This window comes from Suricata suricatta, chromosome 2 (assembly GCF_006229205.1).
Source record: "Suricata suricatta isolate VVHF042 chromosome 2, meerkat_22Aug2017_6uvM2_HiC, whole genome shotgun sequence".
Taxonomy (NCBI): domain Eukaryota; kingdom Metazoa; phylum Chordata; class Mammalia; order Carnivora; family Herpestidae; genus Suricata; species Suricata suricatta.
In genome coordinates, this window is record NC_043701.1 from 98,516,050 (window position 1) to 98,538,148 (window position 22,099).

General features: G+C 41.6%; 1 long non-coding RNA gene across 1 annotated transcript; it reads left to right on the plus strand.

Annotated features, from left to right (window-relative positions):
- The first annotated feature begins 370 nt into the window (after positions 1–370).
- LOC115271652 lies at positions 371–9,279 on the plus strand. The gene is made up of 3 exons (XR_003900041.1): positions 371–487; positions 992–1,178; positions 8,897–9,279. It is a non-coding gene; the product is annotated as an uncharacterized LOC115271652 (long non-coding RNA).
- Positions 9,280–22,099: the final 12,820 nt, after the last annotated feature.

Consider the following 22,099-nt stretch of genomic DNA (forward strand, 5'->3'; position numbering starts at 1 on the left):
CCAGGTATCCCTCATTCATTCCTCACTTGCCCAAGGCACCTTCCAAGTAGCTTCACGTCTTACATCTGCCACCCACCAACTGGGATCATCCACCCTCTCACAGCATCTGGGGATACTCCAGACCCTCCTGAACCATAGATAGATGTGAGCATGTATGAATATTTGGTGGCAACTACAGTGAAAGTCCAGCTGTCCTATCCATAGGACACAAGAATTCTAATCCCACATATTTATGCCCTGAAAATTTCATTTTATTCAGCAACAAGTAAATATGGTAAGAATTATATGGCAGAAAGTATTCTGGGTACTGGGTGTGTATCCAGCCAACCCCTTAAGAATAACTTAACGTTTGTTTTCCACAGAGAGAGGCTAAACAAGGATCTCTGAATATGTTTCAAGTATAGAGGATCATCTTTATAATAAATATACCTTGTATCTTAATGAACCATCACAAAGTTTCACTGGACCCTTACTACAGCTCTGGGAGGTAAATGAAAGACGGGAATTCAGAGAAGTTCTAGATTCTTGCCCTGTGACTACACTGTTAGTATCAGAGCCAGGTCTTAACGCCTTTAAACTCGAAATAGTGTTTTAATTCCTTGATGCATTGCCTGTCATGCTTGAATCTATCAGATATGTGGTAAAAGGAGTAAATATTTAAAACCAGATGTATCCTATTTAAATTAAAAACCACCTCCAGCAAAGTATAAGAGAACAGGCTGTCCAAGATGATTGAGTTCAGGTGCCTTGGATTCGGGTCTAAATTTATATTTCTCCATCCAATGGCTCTTTTCTAATCTTGGCACTCCAGCCGAGGTTCAGAGAATCACCACTGGATCCAGTGACCCAAACTCTCTGTGACAGTTGATGGCAGCTGGCATCAAAGCCTCAGTATTACCAGCTGAGAGGAATGTCCACTGTCCAGCTTCTTAGAAGAAGAATGGACGAAAAACCCCACATAGATTAAAAAAATTTTTTTGAACCTTCTCAGGGCGTTGTAATTAAGGAACAACCATGCACATCAAGTCCAGGCTTCAGCACAAGCACAGATAAGTTGTCTGTGGCCTCTGCAGGTGCCACTCTGCACAGCCAGCCCCGGAGAGCTCAAATCTAATCTGCACAGAAATCCTTGGAACAAGTGCTGCTCCAGGCATGTTTGAAGTTCAGAGGAAAACTGAGTGAGCCAATTTTATTATTCTCAAGCAAATTTACCCAAATACCAGATAAGCAAAACCCTTTTTTTGAACCAGTACATTGTGCACTGGAGAAAGACAGTTATTACTTGTTCATTTTGTCTGGTGGGACACCTTTTGGAATTTGCTTTAAAAAGAAGAGGGGAGGTTGCCTTCTCGAGGGAAAATAAATGGGGACAAGATCAATTTCTTGACTTCACATAGAGGAGTAGTCATAAGACTCTAAGATTTTCTCTATGATTTAGAACAGTGGGGCACCTGGGTGGCTCAGTCAGTTGAGCGTTTGGCTCAGACCATGATCTCGCAGTCCATGAATTCGAGCCCGGTGTCAGGCTCTGTGCTGACAGCTTGGAGCCTGGAGCCTGCTGCAGATTCTGTGTCTCCTTCTCTCTCTCCCCTCCCCCACTCATGTTCTGTCTCTTTCTCTCTCTAAAATAAATAAACATTAAGAAATGTTTTAAACATAAAACAAGTTTGCCATGGTCAAGCTTCATCTTTGGGGATGAATACTATATAATCCCGGAGACTTTTTAGCAAAATGGATTTGCCAACTTTCAATGTTTGTCCTGAAGGAAACATTTGCTGAGTCAAAACATTTACATTATAGAGTCAGGATAATGTATCAGCCTTTCCTGAGGTAATGTCACAACATCTTGACAAAACATATGCCACAATAAGATTATATCAGTGAAAAAAAATCAATGGTTATATTTGTCTGTATGTGTTATACACCTCCACCTAACTCCAGTTTCACTTACCGGAATAAAAACTTTGCACATAAAATGGGAGAAATAAATTGTTGCCAATAAAAGAGGAATTCCTGAAAAGTTTATTTCAAATAGACCAGAATATCTTTATCACCTAATCCTTTAATTCATAGGTTCATATGTGCCTTAATTTAAATCCTCTATCCCTGGGGCACCTGGGTGGCTCAGTTGGTTAAACAGCACACCTCAACTCGGGTCATGATCTTGAGGTCCCTGAACTCGAGCCCCAAGGCTGGCTCTGTGCTGACAGCTCAGAGCCTGGAGCCTGCTTCTGATTCTGTTTCTCTTTCTCTCTGCCCCTCCCCCACTCATACTCTGTCTCTGTCTCTCTCTCTCCCCCCCTCAAAAAAATAAATAAACATTAAAAATAATAATAATAAATAATCCTCTGTCCTTTATCATAATGTTCTACACTGTGAAAACCCATGCGGTAAACTGACAGCATTTGCAAGGAATGTGTTTGGAATCATTTTTGAATCCTAAATTCATAAGCATGGAAAAAATTTCAAAGAGTTGCAAGTGTCCTATGTACATGTCACACCACAAAGGAAAACCCCAAATGTAAACAATGAAAACTAGAGCTTCTCAGGTTGAGTGGACCTAGAGTGGAGAACGCAGAGCCCCATCTCTGTTTTCCTTTTCACTAGACAGTACCGTCCCATGCCTCCTCCTGCACCACCCCTCCCCACGACGTGCACAGTGAGCAGTCCCTCAGGCACCTCTGGGAAATTCTGGAGCAATATGGAACAGCAGCTTGAATGCAGCTGCACTAACTGATATCTATGAGAGACATGTTCTACTTACTGCCAGCAACTATAAATGCCCTCCCCTACTTGATTTCTAGGAAGATGTGGACTGCAGGTCTATGCCCAGACTCATGTTTGATATACTACTGCCTTTAAAGACTGTAATAAAACTGTCATTGCCATCTACTCACATCCAGGTCACTTCTCCTTACCCCTTGAGGATTTTAGCACCTGATTCACTCTCTTCCCCTCAACATTATCCCTGTTATAATGCTTGTTCAGTATCCACATAGATGATTCTTCTAAATGCCTTTCTCATCCTTGACTTCCACTCCTCTGACTGTCTTTCACACTGTCACCCCCCCCCCCCCCCCCCCCCCCCCCCCCCCCCCCCCCCCCCCCCCCCCCCCCCCCCCCCCCGCCACCAGCAATCCACCCCCATGACCATACCCTACACCACGTCATTGTCAGTAAGTGCCTTCCCTCCATGCTTTCCATTTCAGTCATTCCGCTGTCTGACCAACACTCCCTATTTTTCTATCTACCCCATCCCAGTACCTGGTTCCAATGGTTCTCTTATGCATCAGACCCCCAATCTATTGACCCTACTACTCTTATTATCCCTTTCCCTCATGTGCTGGATTTCTTTCTTTTCTGGCGTACAGTCCTTGGTCCATCTTTATATTCACTCCCTTGCCCCTGGTAAAAACACAGTACTCTATTTTATTTTATTTTACTTTACTTGTATTTTAAAATGTACATTTTATTGGGGCACTTGGGTGGCTCAGTTGGTTAAGCATCTGATTCTTGATTTTGGCTCAGGTCATGGTCTCTCAGTTCATGAGTTCGAGCCCAATGTCAGGTGCTGTGCTGACAGTGCAAAGACTGCTTGGAATTCTCTCTCTCCCTGTCCTTCTGTCTGTCTGTCTCTCTCTCTCTCTATGTTTCTCTCTGTCTCTCTCAAAATAAATAAACTTCAAAAAGCTTTTAAATGTACATTTTACTATTATTCAATATGGTGAGGCCAACAGATCAGGAGATGACTGCCATTGAAAATATAATTCGTTTCAAAGATTCCAAGGGAAAGGGGCACACTCTGTCATGGGGGGAATTACACCGGGAACCACCAGGTCGGTCAGGAGGGAGAGAGCTAAGGCAAAACATGAGCAAGAGCCTTTACTGTGGTTTCCACAAGAAGGAATGAGTGAGGCAAATAGACAGGTTTAGAATTGGCTAGTTTGAGTCATTTCAGAGGGCTGTGGGGGCATAGGGCTGTCCCTGTAGTCCCTGGTATCTGCTCTTGAGGGCTTAGGGGATTAGTGGCCCTGGTTGTGAGAGCCAGTAGGGAGGTGGTTAGGGTATGGGCTCTTACTTGGTTGCTTTGCGTACGCAAGACCTGCTCACAGGCCTGTTCTTTACTATCTTTAGGAATTGGCAGCCCTGGGGGCTGGGGGGCAGGCTATCCAGGGCCAGCAAGATTCCAGATGCCAAATATGGGAAATACATGGTTAATAAACCTGGTTAAATCCAACTCTCTGCTTACTGTGCACAAGTCCTCCAACCGCTGAACGTGCCTGAAGAAAGACACACACTTGTGCTCGTTGCCTCACTGTAAATAGGTGAGCCCAAAACTCTAACGAAGTCTTGTCATCCCATGCTGTTGTTCTCATCAGTTACAGTCACAGTCTCCTACATGACTCTTCAAGTTTTTGCTCTCTTCTCAAACATCCAAAACTTCTGCCCCACTTTCTTTCTTTGCTTCTTCTTTCACTGAGAAAACAGAAACAATCAGAAACAAACGTCCACACACTTTTACCACCAGAACCATATACTTAACTACCCAAACTGGCCTTCTCTCCTGTTAAAATGGTGAGCCACCTACGGATCTCTCCGAGTCCACCCCACTGGTTCAGCACTCACTCCCACCCTCACTCCTACTCCAAAGGTAGCTCTTTTAGGTGTAGCTTCTTTCTTCTGCATCAATAATTGCACCCCCTCTTCTGGATCATTCCCATGAAACACAAAGAGACTGTAATCTCCCATCTGAGAAAGAAAACTCTCTGGACTCTACATATTCCTCTAGACACTGCCTCATTTCTCTGCTGCCCTTTATGGTAGAACTCTTCTGAAGAGTCTTCTGTCTCCACTTTCTCTGATGTCATTCTTTCCTGAATCCACTCAGGCTGCTGTCCCCTTCACTCTACCAACACTGCTTTTTTGAGGTCTTCAACAACCTCCATCTCTGCCAAAGCCAATGGGAATTTCTCACCGATCATTTAAGTAAACCTATTGGCATAATCTGAGAGTAGACCATTCCATCCACCTAGAGATACAGTCTTAGCTGGACCCTAGGAAACTATTCTCCTTGGTTGTCTTCCTACCTTATAAGCTGCTTAATCTGAAACTCCCTTTTCTAGTTCCTTCTCATCTTTCTCATTATGAACAATGGAGTGTCCAAAGCTGAGTCCTCAGACCTCCTCTCTCATCTGTCTTCTCTCCTTACCTTGGAGATTTCATCCTCTCATGGATTTAAATCCCATCTACATATTGATGCACCCAAAATGTTTATCTAGAGCCCAATACCAGGCTTGTATATCCAGCTGCCAATTAGATCTCTCTACTTGGATATTTAATAAGCACCTTAAATTTAACATGTTCCAAGAAAATCTTCATTTTTCTGTTTTTTTTTTTTCCTACCATCTTCTGCATTTTAGTTGTTGAAAACTTCAAGCTTCTAATTGCTCAGGCCAAAACCTTACAGCCATCCTGGACTCTTTCTCTCACATACCCTATCTAGATCATGAGCCAATTCTGTCAGCTTTCCATTTACATGTAGGTAGAATCTAACCACTTTTCCCCCTGCATCTGCTACATACCAGTATCATCTCTTGTTTCTCTGAGTTCTCTCCTGAGTTGTACTAACTGCTTTCCTGTTTGTATGTTCACTCCAGACTGGAGTTGTCACCCCCTCACCCCCAAACCTGGCTACACCACATTCTTAACTCTAGCCTTTGCTTTGCCAGCAGCAGGGTTTGCAAAGTTTGACAATGACCTTCCTCTCACTGAATCTCTCCCTTCATCTATAGTATGACAGCTGGATTAGGTTAATTAGACCTTTGGCAGCTTGAATATTTTAGGGTCATCTGATTACCACAAACTTATCCTTTAACATGTTCATCCCCTCTCCTCGTTCCCCTGTAAGTGTGATTTAATGCTCCCATCTGATTTCCTTGCCATTCCCTGGGGCTCTCACAACACCCAGAATGTCCCTCTGTCTTGGTGCTTCTCATGTGACACTATAATCCTCAGTTCACTTGTATCTCCTCCCCCATGGGACCATAATCCCTTTGAAAGTCAGAAGCCACATCCCAGTTGCCTTTGTCTACTTAGCATGGTGCCTGATATATAATGATGTGCAGTAAATGTGTACTCTGTGAATGAATGGAAAGCAAATCACCTTGAAACTCGGGAGAGAACTGAGAAAAAAAAGTTAACAGAAACAGGCCCCAAGGGGGTAGGGGCAAGAGGAGGGGGGTCAGAAGGCCAAGTCCAGAGTGATGGGTTTGAAGAATAAAATGGGCAGAAACAGTCTAGGGAAGGCAGAGAAACATGGACCTGCTGGGGCATCAGCTTCCATTTACACTGTTGAGGATGCACTGCAGAGCCAGCCTGAGCCCAGCCCCAAAGAGAAAGGTAACTCCCTGCATCTAGGGAGCTAACCAGTCTCTTGGGTGGCCAGTTTGTGAATGGACTTAAAATCACTTAAAACTGTACCTGACAGCGCAGCAAGCAGTAATCAAGCACTAAATAGTGTGGTACAGATTATTAACACTATAAATTAGACAGAAACTGATGTGTGCTGGAGCCTTTTCCCCTACTCAGCTGATGACAAATTTATGCCTCTTTCCCAGATTTTCTTTTTAAAAATCTACCTGTAATTTCTGTGCCAATGCCCTTGTGAGGCATACAGGGCTTTCAAGCCAGAATTGGAATGACAAGGCCCAATGAACCTAGTTCCAAAGCCTCCTAGTTTACATTCAGTGAAATATGTCTGATCTAGAAGTTAAAAGATTTCAATCAATGTTCAAAGACACAAGTTTCCACTTCAATAGTAGGATCTGTAAACAGCGGTCCTCTGTCCATACTCCGCACTTAGTGAGCCCTCTGTGACAATGGGGACCATGTGTGTCTGCTCATGCTGGCTTCTCTGTGTGTGGCATTTGCCTGGAAGACAGTAGCTGCTCAATGAATACTCCTGGGAAGGGCAACTGGAGAAGTCTCAGGAGCATGTGGTGAGAGGATTTGTAATTAATGGGCATGTCCAAGACATCTGAAGTATCCAATGAGAAATTTTATTTCAGTGTAAGGCAGTGAGTTATTTATACATGAGACTTACTTATGAATACTCCCATTTTCTTGAAACATTATTGTCTTGTAGCACTTTCTTTCCTTCATGTTTTTAATGTGTTAGAAATCTTATATTAGGTCTAAGCCTTGTATGCCACCAGAGCCTGGACCATCCAGACATGTCTGGTGAACCAGTGAGCAAGGTCTGCCAGAGTTGGCTTGTGTGAAGGCTGCAGGGCCTCCAAGGAAAGAGGTCTTCCTGAGAGCAGGCAGATGCAGGTTGTTTGCAGAAAGGCATAAGAAAATGGGCTTTGCATTTTCCTCATGGGGTAGAGGGATTACAAGGGAACATAAATGTACAAACAGAAGAGTTGTTTCATGAAAACTCTCTGTGCACTTGGCTTGTTGCCCCTCTATACAATGACCATGTAGAGAGAGATGCTGATACTTAATGATAACCTGAAAGGAAGCCAGAAGAGGAGAAGGGAAGGGCATGGCTGATGCCACATAATAGCCTCTCAGAAGCACATAATATACAACCTTTGGCAACTGCCGGGAGTGTTTGGAAAGACTATATGAGGTCTAAGGCCTTTGTGAGAAGGCAGATAGCCAGTGAAATATAGATAACTACCAATTATTTCCTGGACTATACATGCAGGTGTAGACTAGCAAGGAGAAAACATGAGGAATTTAAAAGCACAGACTATAGGGCCAGATTGCCTGGGTTCAAATCCTATATCTGAAACTTACGAGTTATATGACCTTGGACGAGCTGAACTCTGTGACTGAGTTCCCACAATCGTAAAATGAAATAAGAATAGCACTTAACTCATAGAGTTGTGAAAACTATATGGCTAAATATATATAATGAGTGCCTGTCAGGTAATAAAAAGTAGTGGCTGTATGTATTATTGCAGTTGTATGCTTAGGGAACTAAGGAATATACAGCTCAGGGAAGATCCCCAGTATATCCTCTGTAGATGAGTATCCTCATGGTTTTAAAGTCCTCCCCTCAAAAGGTAGAGCCTATTTATCTATTGATTGAAGGATGACCTCAGAGATTTGCTTCTAGTAATTAGAATATGGTAGAAATGATGCTATATGGTTTCTGAGGCTATGTCATAAAAAGAATAGCTTCTACCTGGCGCTCGCTTCCTTAGATAGATCATTCACTCTTGCGGAAGGCAGAGGTCATGTCCTAAGGACACCCAAACAGCCTACGGAGAGGTTCATGTGGGAAGAAACTGAAGCTTCCCACCGACATCTAGCACCGGCTTGCCAGCTGTGTCGGTGGGCCATCTCGGAAGCAGATGGCCCAGCTCCAGTCAAGCCCTCAGATGAGTGCAGTCTCAGGCGATGGCTCGACCACGACCCCCAGCCAGGTTCCTCTCCAGACCCTGACCCATGGAAACTCTGACAGATTTTAAATGTTTATTATATTTTAGGTTGCCAAGTTTTGGGGTGGTTTGTTATGCATGCTAGATAATGAATACAGTCCTCATTAACTAGCCATTATATTGTACTATATTTTTTTGCATGAATTTGTGTGAACATGGATATAAAACTAGATTAATATGTAATTGGATTTTCAATATAAGAAGATTGCTTAATTAAGTATGACAATAGTTATAAGTTTGGAGATCATTTGGGCTATAAGTAATAGCCCCTCACCCCATCAATTAGACTGGCTTAAATAATCAAGCCTATGTTGGCCCCCATACTAAGAAGCACAGCCACAGGCTAGACTCTGGAGCGGACCTGTCCAGGGGGCTCCCGCTGCATGAGTCTGTGATTCTCTCACCCTTAATCTCCTCCAATGTCAACCTTATTGTCACACTAACAGGATGGCTGCTGCAGTTCCAGCCCTCAAATCAGCACCCCAAAGAAAAGCATCACTTCTGGAAGCTGGGCCAGAAGATCGAAGAAGAATGTTTCTTTGATGCATCTTATTGACCAAAATTGGGCCACATGCCTGTTCCTGAGCCATCACCAGGAAAGAAGTGGAAAAGCACATTGCTCAGGGCCAGAGAGAGTGTCAGCTTTCCTCAAGGTATCTGGACTGGGTGAGAAAGAGACGGCCAAAGAGGTGTGTTAGGAAAAGAAAGGGGATCTGTGCTGGGTAGGCCACCAGCAGCATAGTTTATGAGATGTGACTGAAACAAGCAATAGCCATTATACCTCTCAGTTCCTAAAAGACAAACGGAAATAAAATAGCTAATAAGCGTCTGAAAATCTTGATGACAACACATTTCAGGATGTTCCCACAGGCTTTCCTTTCTATCGGAGACTTTCTTTCATCTCTGGTTGGTTTTTTGTTGTTGTTGTTTTTATGGGTTTTTTTTTCTTTTTGGTTGTTCCTACAGAATTTAGAATTAATAAATACTTCAGATTTTTAAAGGAATTTAAAGCTTTAATAATGCTTTAAGCTTATTTATAGACACTTTGAGGAGGAGAGGAAAATTGGAAGAAGTCTCCGCATAACACAGGTTAAAATATGCGTTCTTTTCTGAGCCAGAGTGTCTTCATGCAGGGCTGTTCTTCATGTTATTAGATGGCCTTTAATATCTTTGAAATATGGCATAATTAGGAGCCTGAACCTTACTCTAATGTTTATAGCAGCACTTTGTCAAGCTGGGTTTCAGATCATATACAAATTCTGACACTAGAGGGAGTGCATAATGTATTACAGAGAGGAAAAGCACACACCCAATAAATTCAAGGTAAAAATGCAGAGTAGCAAGACCTTCATGATACACTGCCCTCCAAGCCCATCCCCCATTTCCCTTCCAAAAACGGAATCACTGGTGGCTTCTTTTCCCATGTGGCTCTAGCTGGATTTGTAGGAGGTTGGAGGTCGGTAAGTTGCTTGAACTGTGAAAAGAATGCTTTCTTTTATAGTCTTACTATCGTTTTGTTTCCATAAGAAAGAAAAAGAGCCATACTATTTCCTGTTTCCCACAAAGAACAAAATTAAAACTACTCCTTGCTGTTTCCTTCTGCTTCTGATGTGGTTAACACGTAGTGATTACACCTGTTAAATGACCAGAGGTATATTTTGTGCTTAGAAATGTACATCCTTCACCCCCTTTCTAAAGGTGCTACTCTGACTAGCAGTAACACCAAACAATTAGCAAAGCTCATTTAAGGAATTTGTATTTCCTAACGTCAAAAGTCTCCCATGCTCTAACAAAATAGAGTGCTTAATGCCTAAAACATGGAAATGACTGCAAATATGACTGAGCTGTTAACATAGCAACAAAGGACTGGCTGAGAAAGTGAGTGATCGCTGCCATTTGGTAAGACTCAACTATTCCTGAGAAATGTAATGAGTGCCGTGTGCTGTTCTATAACCTTTTTGTACGTTCATTATACATTCCACAACGATCTTAAACCCATCTTGTACTCAAATTTTTGAGCTACCGGTAAACTCTCTTTAATGGAAATTAAAATTAGGAAAATTAAAAAGCAGACTCATTATGGGAAATCCTGTACTTTATCCAGATGGGTGAAATGAGCCATACAGATGAAACATCCAGAACTTAACATTACTCACTTCTAAAGGAGCAAAGCACGTCTCCGACGAGGGCATGTTTGTCCAGACTCACCTAACAGACTTTCAGTTAATGACACTTCACTGTCATGGCTTTGGAAAAATTAAACCAGTTTTCAGGCAATGACACCTCTTTTAATTTTTTTTCTTTGGTATAACGATTTTCATTAAAAAACACACTACACACCATGGGAAGTATTATTTGAACATTATAATTTCAGTCAAAAACACACTCTTTCAGTAAAACAGTTACTAGTTAGCTAGTATCCTGTGGAACAATGTGACTTGGGCCACATATTTGGATGAACCAGAAATATTTTGCTCTGGTGTGTGCGCCACGTGACAGGGGTGAGGGGGTTACGGCTTTATGGCTCTTCGTCTGTGGTGCACACGTGCCATCTCCACAAGTTTCCAAAGCCTCTCACCTTTACATCCCCATACAGGTGTTCTAAATGCAGTCTGAGTGGCTCCTCAGCCTCAGAAGGCTTGCCTGTGACAGTCACCTGACACCCCTCCTCCGCTCACACCGCCTACTAGCCAGGCTTCACTCTCTCCTGTGGTAAACTTTAATCACTTACTTCCATCTACAAATTATACATATTTATTTTCACATTGTTATATATGACTTGGAATAATTAGTCTTTTGTCATTCATCTGAAATGTTTCCATGTTAGAAAAATGTGGTTTAGTGTCTGGGTTGGAATGAAATTAATCATAATTTTTCCTATTAAGATGAGTAACAGTAGTTTTCTATTTAACAGTTTTTCATTCAGCTCAGGGGCAGGGTTTTCAGAAATGCATGAGAGATGGTAAGCAGGGATAAATGTCTGTCCATGGACAGGACACTGCACTGAGTGAGTCTGGTGTGTGGTATTTCTAGGGACTTTCCTACATTCCCCATGGGAGCAAGTGGTAACCCTGGGACAGACCAGATTAAATCCATTCTTTGTTAGTGTTTAATATCAGCCTTCGTATAGTGTTTTCCAGAGCTTCTCAAACTTTGGTTCTGGGTGGTGGGGAGTTACATGGGGTAGAGGGTGCGGAGGAAGAAAAATGTCATCATTCAGAATCTCTAAGAGATTCAGGAGGTTCTTGGATAATCTTATAATTTTTACGGGTATCTCTGGTGATTTTTTTTCTTTTAATTATTTCATTTTTCTTATTACTCTTTATAAATATTTAGGGTACAACTTCACTGCTCTGTTTCTAGACTACAACTTAGGTTAAACACCAAGTTTATTAGTTTTATATTTACATATAAAAATTTCTGCCATTTGGTATCTGAGTACTATGGTTTTGCATATCCTTTTAAAAATTATTTTATTTTATTTTTAAATTTTTATTCTGTGCATATAGGACACTGACTGAGCCACCCAGGTACACGTATATCCTATGTACAGATTCAAACCTGTATTATCTTATGAAAAAAATCTCCAAGGAAATTTAGTATCTAAGCACAGGCTGTTTTGTGTTAACAGTCACAGAAATCCAATTTGATGTGGTCTTTTGTTCTCAGATCTACTGTTGTATCCACAAAGCTACATATACAATAGAATAAATAGCCAAAAATAGAAAACATTCCATACTAGACGCATTCTGTGGGAAATGGTTGTTTGAGTTGTTAAGAAAAACAACACTGTTTTCAAAACAAATTTCAATTCTAAATGTATCCAAGACACCTTATTTAGGCCTATAAAGAAAGAGGCTGAAGGAAACACAACTCAGTTGTTCTGCCCATGAAAAATTAATAGTAGTGAAGAAATGTTTTTATTGACATGGAAAGATATTTTACAATATACTAGTAAGTGAAAAAAAGCAAGTTACAAAACAGTATCTACATTTTTCTTAGATGTATGTTGGGAAGGAGATACAACAAAATGTATTAAAGTAATTCTCTCTGAATACTGAAATGACAGGTATTTTTATCTTCTTTATCTTCTACTTATATGTAATTTTCTAAGTTTCTTATACGAGCATGTATAATTTTGATGTTTTATGTATGAAGCTAAAAACTCCAACAGGTAATAATAGTTCAATATCCACTTTGAGTAAGGTTTGCTGTGAACAGTAAGGTTTCTTCAATCCTGGCTGCACACAGGATCAACCAGGGGGAAGGAAGAGCCAGGACAGTGAAAGGACTTAGGGAGAACAGAACCCTATTCGGGGAGAGGAGGATTGTTTCTGTTTCTTTGTTGTTAAATTTCCAGATGACTCCAATGTGTAGTCAAGGATGAGAATCATTAGCTCAACTTTTTTGGCCACTATTTATGATCATATTTGCCAGCAAATATTACCCGAATACATCCCCAGTTTGAGTTCTCTCTGCAGTTCTTTGAATAGTGCCTAACTTAGAATCATGGGTGTTCCTAACTTGGAGACCTTACCTTGGCTCAGGTCAGCAAATGGGTTGATTTCCTACCATGTACCTGTCACCTGCTAGGTGCTGGCAGTTGAGGATGAATAAGACCCAGTCCCTGACATTACAGAGCTTACATCCTAGTGAGGGAAATAGACTGTAAGTAACTCCGATATGACATCATTGGCTAGATGACACACAGAAAATGGAGACAATGGCAGAAGAAAGTCCCTGGGAGACTTTGGGAAGATCTCCTTTGGGGGAGAAGATCATGTAGTGTCCGACTAGCCCAAAACCCTCAGATGTTAAGTGGCCCCAAAACTCATGGTCCTAAGGGGCCAATTCAGAAACAGAACCTTTCCGTCATCTAACACATTATCCTACGTCATTCAGTGACATCAAGCTGCAAAAGTCCCCTCAAGGGTACCAGGGAGGTGTTCCCTTCCTATAATCCACACCAACACACCTGAAATAAACCACCGAGGTGTCGGCCTTGAGATTTTATTAGTGATGGCCGCCCGCACAGCAATCTGACCTGGCACCAAAGTTGTCAGATTAATGGCATTGGGAAATTTGCAAATCAAATGGTTCATTATGTATGATACTGTACTTGCAAATAGGATTATGTTGATTATGCACTATAAATAGCATTTTAAAGAGACTCCCTCAAGGCAGACTGGGCTAAAATCTTGCTAGTCAGGCTTTTAAAGTAAGGCAGACAGAATCACTAAACAGATGAAGCCCTGGGGTCCGAGATTAGCAGCCAGAATTCTATTCCAGACTGGGTGTTGTGACATCTTTTCACCAAGGCTCTTCCACTCTGAACAGAATGGTCACGGGCCTTCTTTATGACAGAATAGAGCCAGTGCTGCAGGCTGAGTCAGCGCTGACCACACAGGGCTGCTGCCCAGGCCAGGACAACTGCATTCCCTGGGGAATGAGGGCAGGGTGAGTGAGCTCAGGGGAGCGTCTGAAGCCTTGACAACAGACTCCACTTCCATCAGCCTCATGGAATTCCTCTCCATGAGGAGCATACCTTGTTGTATACAACTCTTTGCCCTCCTAGCTCAAGAAATCCAAGCTAGTCTTCAAGAGACTCGACTTTGTCCCTTTTCCAAAGTTTGGGGACTTGGGTAAATACTCAAGGAAGGTGACATTAGTTCATGTGAGTCCAAACTGGCTCTTGTAAAAAAATTCCCAGCTTGCTGCATACATTCACTTATTTCATTCTCCTTGAAGATCAGGCTGAAAAGAGATTCCCTGTTAGTGAGATTATATATTTTTTTTAATTTTTAAAATATAGTTTATTTTTGAGACAGAGAGAGACAGAACACAAATGAGGGAGGGGCAGAGAGAGAGGAGACACAGAATCTGAAACAGGCTCCAGGCTCTGAGCTAGCTGACAGCACAGAGCACGACGTGGGGCTTGAACCCACGAACCGTGAGATCATGACCTGAACTGAAGCCAGATGCTTAACCTACTGAGCCACCTAGGCACCCTGAGATTATATTTTCTAAAACAAGTTGTTTTAACTCTACTGTCTTCAAGCATTTCTTTCTGGAACATCAATGTAGTGAGGTCTAAGTAAATGAAGCAAATGGAAAAGCATACATTAAATTAGAATCTGAATTAGAAAATTCCATTACTTTTAATTAAGTACATCATTAAGAATGTTCTACATGTAAAATTCCTGGCAAAGTTGCTTTAAGAGATAAAGAAGGAACAGAATGAATAAATTGTGTGGATAGAAGGTGCAGCATAGTGAATGTAGTCAATGGTATTATAGCATTGTATGGTAACAGATGGTGCATAACCTATAGACTTGTGGAATCGCTCTGTTATACACCTGTAACCAATGTAACATTATGTGTCAATGACACTAAAATTTAAAAAAGAAAGAAAGAAGGATCATTCAAGATTTGCATATCAAATGCAAATAACAGAGCAGCATATTTTCTTGAGCAAGCTAAACATGTTCCCAAAAATTCTCTATGTCCTATTAATGTGCTTTGAAATGTCTCCCTTCTTTATGAGTAATCAAAGGTAAATGTAATCTCTGTCCAAATTTCTCATGAATTCTAAATCAGTATTGTCCTATTTCACTGTAAGTTTTTATCCCCCTCTGTTTTACAAATGTGCTGACACCATTCCCTGCCCCCACCCAAATTCACTTAACAAATATGGCAAATGCACACTCCTGCTAATGAGGGTTTACACCGTCTTAGATGTGTCATTCTCATTGTCGCCATTTCCTTGAGAACTCAGTCAGGTGCAGCAACATCCTTTGAATGGAGACAAAAGCTTTGTGTGCCTTCATCTTGCTAACTGTGTGTTGGGCCACTTCCTTGAGACTTCCCAAGGTTATATTAAGGTGTGGCTATCAGACTGACTTAGCCTCATACCTGCAGGTTCTCAGGTCACCTATGCATCAAACTGAGGACAAGTTAATTATACCTTCTGTTGCCACTTAGGAGTCTGTATTCAGAAGTGTGGTTATTTATCTCAGACTTAAGAAAGTTGACTTTCTTCATCTACTCAATGGACAAAAGACAATAACCAGCTATTTTCCCAAGCTGTTGAAAACAAGGCTAAGCACGTAAATTGCCATGTGAGGGATTGCAGGTAATTATATGGAAGAACGTCCCACGGGGAAAACATATTGGGATCTTCTAACCAGGGGCAGTTTGCATCTCTATTACAAGAAAGAGTTTTAAAATATCACAAAACCCATTAATCAAGATGGGTTAGTAAGAAACCAATCTGGCAACAGGGAAAACAAGAAGGGCTTTAAGTTTTCTCCCCTTCCTTTCAGAGAATTATAATTATGGTCTGTTTGTGTTACTATATACACGTCTAGAACTTGCAACCACTATCCTGTATACAAAAACAGAAATGAAACATCCTTACTGACAGAACTCTCAAACAAACCCAAACATAATTTTTTCTTCACTAAACCAAGAGTTTTAAATAAGACATCTATTGAAATAGACTGATCCAGAATTGTACTCATTTAAAACTTTTGAAGTGGAATATTAATATATTCTGAGTTGAACCTAAACTGAACTACTATTTTAATGTATTTGAAACTTTCCCAAGGGTCATTTATATCTTTTGTAGATTATTAATATGATGGTTTGGGTTATACACTGTCTTAAGAAATGATATACCCAGCATGACTGAAGATCAAATCTGCTTTATACATACATAAGGCAATTATAAATACATCTGAATCCACATTAAACTAGTCATAATATTCTAGTGACCCTACAAGTCTAGGATATATTGCAGGCCAGCTGATCTAGAGAAATAAAAATTACCCCAAAGCTCAGCACATATACCTTTCTCATTGTGGTTTAAGGTATTGTTCTAGGGGCGTCTGGGTGGCTCCGTTGGTTAAGCATCCAACTCTTGGTTTTGGCTCAGGTCATAATCTCACAGGTCTTCAGTGAGGGCCCTGTGTCTGGCTCTGTGCTAACAGCTGCAAAGCCTGCTTGAGATTCTCTGTCTCCCTCTCTCTCTGCCACGCCTCTACTTGCTCTCTTATCTCTCTCTCAAATAAATAAATATCTTTTTTAAAATGTACTGTATTAGAGGGCACCTGGATGGCTCAGTCAGTTAAGTGTCTGACTTTGGCTCAGGTCATCATCTCACTACTCATGAGTTTGAGCCTCACAATGGGCTCTGTGCTGACAGCTCAGAGCCTCAAGCCTGCTTCAGATTCTGTGTCTCCCTCTCTCTCGGCCCCTCTCCTGTTCATGAGTGTTCTCTCTCTCTCTCTCTCTCTCTCTCTCTCTCTCTCTCTCTCTCTCTCTCTCTCTCTCTCTCTCTCTCCTCTCTCAAAAACAAACATTAAAAAAATCTTTTTAATGTATTGTATTAGAAATGCTAATCTCCCCAACCAGTTTCCCACCCAAGAGAACCTATATCATCTCGACCTGTGGGATTAGACATTGCAAACTTGTCCTGAATCACAGCTGATTAGATCAATCTGGAGCACAATCCTGATGCGTAGAGAAGCACTCGATGGTCCAGACTCAGACATCAGATGCCCTCTTTCTTTCTCATTCAATTTGATCTAAGAAATACAGCAGTTAAATTAGATGGTAGCTAAAGGACACTGGCAATGGAGCACTGGTGTAAATGTCCATAAATCACTGCTGCTGAGGGCTCTGGGGAAACCCTGGTTCCTGAGTCCTAGGGATACAACTTTCTTTTGTATCCCAGGAAAGTTGTAAGAGAATCCCTAGCAGGCTCCATGCTGTCAGTGCAGAGATGCCATGAACTGTGAGATCATGACTTGAACTGAAATTAAGGGCCAGATGCTTAACTGACTGAGTGACCCAAGTGCCCCTGATCTGGAACACTGTAAAATGGACTCTGTTCCTCTCTCAGCTCCCTTGCTTTCTTATATCTGTCCCTGCTCCTCTGGGTGGTAGAACCAGAGGAAGAATCTGCATCCTGTTTAAGGAGGGAAGAAGAAGTACTTCTACACAGAAGTAGTGTCAGATTTCATACATAAGCAGTGAGGCCACATAAAGACAAGCCATAGGGTCAGAAACAAAGAAGATGGAGGAAGGCTTCAGGGCCAAGCTGTGAAGAGCACAGGGGCTTTGGAGCCTTGCTACTCTGAGGTGCCTGCCATCTGCATGGTGTGGGCGGGTGTGCTGGACGAGAGGAGTGCTTCTTAAACTTAGATGGGAACAGTTGTCACCTGGGGCTCTAGATAAAATGCAGGTTCTGACTTAGTACATCAAGAGTGGGACCTAAGAGTCTTCATTTCTAACAGTCTCCCTTGTGATGTCAACATAAGGCCATGGAGCACAACCAGGTAGCAAGAGGCTACAAAAGCTATGCAGGATTGAATTATGAACAATAGCAAATAAATAATAGATAACAATAAGCAACACAATAAGGTAAATAAAAGAAAATAATCATAAATAATAAAAGAATTCCCATCATTGGGTGGTGTTAGAAAATTACAGAATCTCAAGGTGATGGAATTTCTGGACCCTAAGGCTTCCTAAACTCTATAGGTAGCATCAGTGATTTGTGGTTCAGTTGCTCACTCCTTGGGGCTGAGGGAAGAAACACTGGAAGCTGGTGATGAGGAAGACATTGATGAGTCCCCGGAGCCCCTGTGTTCCATCAGGTAGTTAGGCAAGGGTTAAAGGGCAATGCTTGGCACTGTGTACAGACCAAAATACTAGTCCTTCTGAATACATAGCTGCTATGTGAAGATTGAACTTGGGTCACACCAAATCTATGCTATATATTTAAGGAACAAGTTGCATAGTGCCTTTTGCTTTCCCTTTTCTGCTAACTATAATTTGTTTGCATGTCTACATGTTAGTTAAAGAGATTCCTCTTCCTTTGCTTAGTCCACCTGGCTACATTCTTGCATGAGATGAGAGAGAGCCTCTTGGTGCTGGTCAATGGAGCTCTGTGATGAAAATAACAGTTCATGCCTGGAAAGTTTGGTTCTGGCTACCGAAAGTCTTCCTGCTGTGTGCAACAGAGGAGGAAGGGGAGAGGAGTTTGGCTCCTTTCCCACTCAACTTAAGCCCTGACCATGGAATGTATTAGTGCAGATATTAAGTCCTGGAAGCTTGCTTTTTATTTTAAACACACCATTGGAGGTGACAGTGCTTTTAACCATGCAAACATAATGAAGCTCCCAACTTAGTTATGGTTCACTTAACTTAAAGTAAACTGAAAAGCCAGGCAGTGGAGAGCTCTGTGCTTTATTGGGAGAATGCCATATAATGAATTCCTTTTAAATGGAACTTAAAAAAAAAAAGTGTACTCTATGTTGCGTTTATTTAGTGATTTCTAAGTGAACCGTTGGCAGCTTTAACCCTTTCTCAACTACTCAAAGTATTGCAGAACCTTCTGATTCAAGAAGGCAGACTGACTTCATATTTTTATATCCTCCCCCTTGATTTACCTTTAGAGGAAGGTAAATGAAGTCACGTGCTCACCGAAACTGTATCAGGAAAATTCTGGGTATGGGTTTGACAGTAATAGGCAAAACAGATTAAGACTATTCTCACAACACTTGAACATACTAGATGGATATGTTAGACATAAACAATACAATTATGAAATCACTAAGAGCATTTTAAGTAAAGTGTTAGAAACGAAACAGGATGACCTGGGGGCTGGTTTAAGCTATGTCATCGAGGATGTGTAAGCTAAGACCTTCATGACGAGAGAGAACCACCTCTGCAAAGATAGGAGGCAACAGCCACAGCAAAACCATTAAGATGAAAAATAACATTTTTACGGAACAGAAAGTAGACCAGTGTGACTGCCAGAAGGGAAGAATGGAAAGGGATGGGGTCAAAGGAAAGAAGGGGGAAGATCTTGCTAAGCCTGGTAGGCAGCCCAAAGTACAGATAGGGTCAGACTGAATAGGGTCATGGACCATGAAGACCACAGAAAGTGGGGACCAAATGGCATAAGAGCCATGGTCATGGTAGGGAGTTAGGAATTCATTTGAAGAAAACTTGGAAATCATTAGAGCATTTTAATCAAGGGCTAGTGCTTTTAAAAGCGCATTCTATGCAGAAGAATGCAGAATAGTTTATGCAGATGCTTCACCCTTGAGGAATTTCCCATTCCTTACGTATGGACTGAACATAATTACTTCCTTCCAAGGAGTGCAGCATGAAAAGGAGGAGAAAGTAATTTTGCAGTGGAGACAGTTGGCAGCACTACCTTAGCCAAGTGAATGAAGTCAACATCAACAGTGATGAAGTTATACTGATAGCACATTCCCTTGATAATGTGTAATGGGAATGGCACTTTACCTCTGTGCTCATCATCCCCCAAATTTATAACTTGATCTAATCTTGAGAAAATTCTCAGATAAATCATAATTAAGGGACATTCTGCAAAATACCCTACCAGTATTCCTCAAGGTCAAAGCAAATCTGAGAAACTAATGCAGTCAAGAGGAGCATAGGGAGGTATGACGAGTAAAGGCAATGTGGTATCCTGGATGGGATCCCGGGACAGAAATAGGATGCTAGGTAAAAATTAAGGAAGTCTGAATAAACATGGGCTTTGGTTTAAAATGCTGTATCAATATCAGTCCATTAATTGTAACAAATGCACCACACAAATCCAAAATGTAAGTAATAAGGCAGATTAAGTGTGCGATTTATGGGAACTCTCTGCACTATCTTCATAATTTTTCTGTACATCTAAAACTGTCCTAAAATGAAAAGTTTATATATATATACACATATATATATATAATTTGTTTCTAAGTTTCATTTTAAATCAGAATAATGCATACACATAGAGAAAAAAGAATATGGATGGGCCTATAATTAAATCATTTGTTTCCTGCTCTACCTTTCGATCCTCTGTCCAAAACCAGCCACTTTTTTTTTTAAAGTTTATTTATTTATTTTGAGAGAGAGCACATGTGCAGGGGAGGAGCAGAGAAAGGAAGAGAGAGAATCTCAATGTGGGGCATGAACTCACCAACCATGAGATCATGATCTGAGGCAAAATCAAGAGTCCAGCACTTACTGACTGAGCTATGCCCCCCACCCCACAAAACAGCCACTTTTACCACTTACAGATTTTCTTGTTTTTAGTCCCTTTGTGTTTATGTACATATTTCTGAATAATATGCCTCTATCACTATGTCCTAATTTATCAAATGTAGATACTGTTTACAGACTGTCAGCTGTGGTAGATAAGGATCCAGATGACTTGAAGTATCCACACCTCCCATATTCCTCTGAATAACATTCTATCATTTTTATTCCCTCTATCAATTACCTTTGTAAATTTAAATGTACTTATTCTCTAGATTTTCTCCCTTCCTTCTTTCCTTCCTTCCTTTCTCTCTCTTTTTTCTCTCTCCCTTTCTTTCATTCATCCATCTATCATTCCACAAATAGCCACTGCGTGCCTGATGTGTGCCTTGCACTCTTGTAAGATCTGGAAACAGCAGTGAACAAACTAGAGTTCTCCACATACATCAGAGTTTTGAGGAGACAGTCAATAAACATGCAAGTGAATTACAGATGGTACCTCTCAATTCCCTATTGAGGAGGGCATCAACACCCCTACCTTATTCCTCCACTCCTCTACCCTCCTTTTCCATTTCCCAACTTTGCCTCCTACTTAATTTTATATTGCCAGAACATTATGTTCTAAAAACATAATGACTTGGGGAGTTACACTTATAGTTGATACTAAAAGATGACAATCCATAAACTGTGCTTTCATTGTGGTGTTGAAGTGAATGTAGGGAGCCACACAGCTGGAGCATGCGCAGTGAGTGTGCGCCTCCTACCGCACAGCGCTCAGGGGTTGGAGCCGAGCTGCCTGGGTCTGGTGCTGGCTGTGCTGCTCACTAACTGTGGACTCTGGGCAAGTCCTTACGAGTCTTCTCTGTGCCTCAGTTTCGTCATCTATAAAATGGAAATAATAATAGTACATATCTCTGAATTGTAAAGATTAGAGAGCTAATAGAAGTCCATGTTTAGAAGTGCCCGGTCCAAAGCAGGCACTCCGCATGTTCCCGACCATCAGTGCGCCGTTGGTGAGTTTTCCACACACCTCTTTGTTTTTCAGGGTGTCTTCATCATCTTCATAAGTAACTCCACATCCCACAGGTACTATCCAATCCCTTGGGTACTCATTTCCTCCCAATCCCCTTCGCTTCTGGACGGCTTGCTCCTTAGGACAGGACACAGTTGTCTCACCGGCGTCTTCCTGGGTTGGATCCACTGTTGTCTGCAACAGACCACACGGACCAGCCCGGCTTCAAGGACTGGAAAGGTGACCACCTGGAGTGGCTTGCTGCTTCAGTTAGAAATAGGCATCTGTGAGTGAGCTCCCCGCCCCTACTGCACAGAGTCCCTCTTTCTCAGGCAAGTTTATAGTTCAGTGGTCCCAGTGCCAGAATCAGGAATCTGCTTGGTCAGGGGACCCGAAAACTGCAGGCCCTCTGCTTTTCAGCCCTTTATAGGAGGGGAGCCGGGCGCCAGTGTCTGTTATCTGAACTTCACCTTGGGTTCTAGGATGAACATGTCTTGCTTATTTCATGGTTACAATCCATTCTCTGGAACTTTAGTTCTTGCTGCACCACTGAGCCTACATGAGCTTTCCCTGCAGC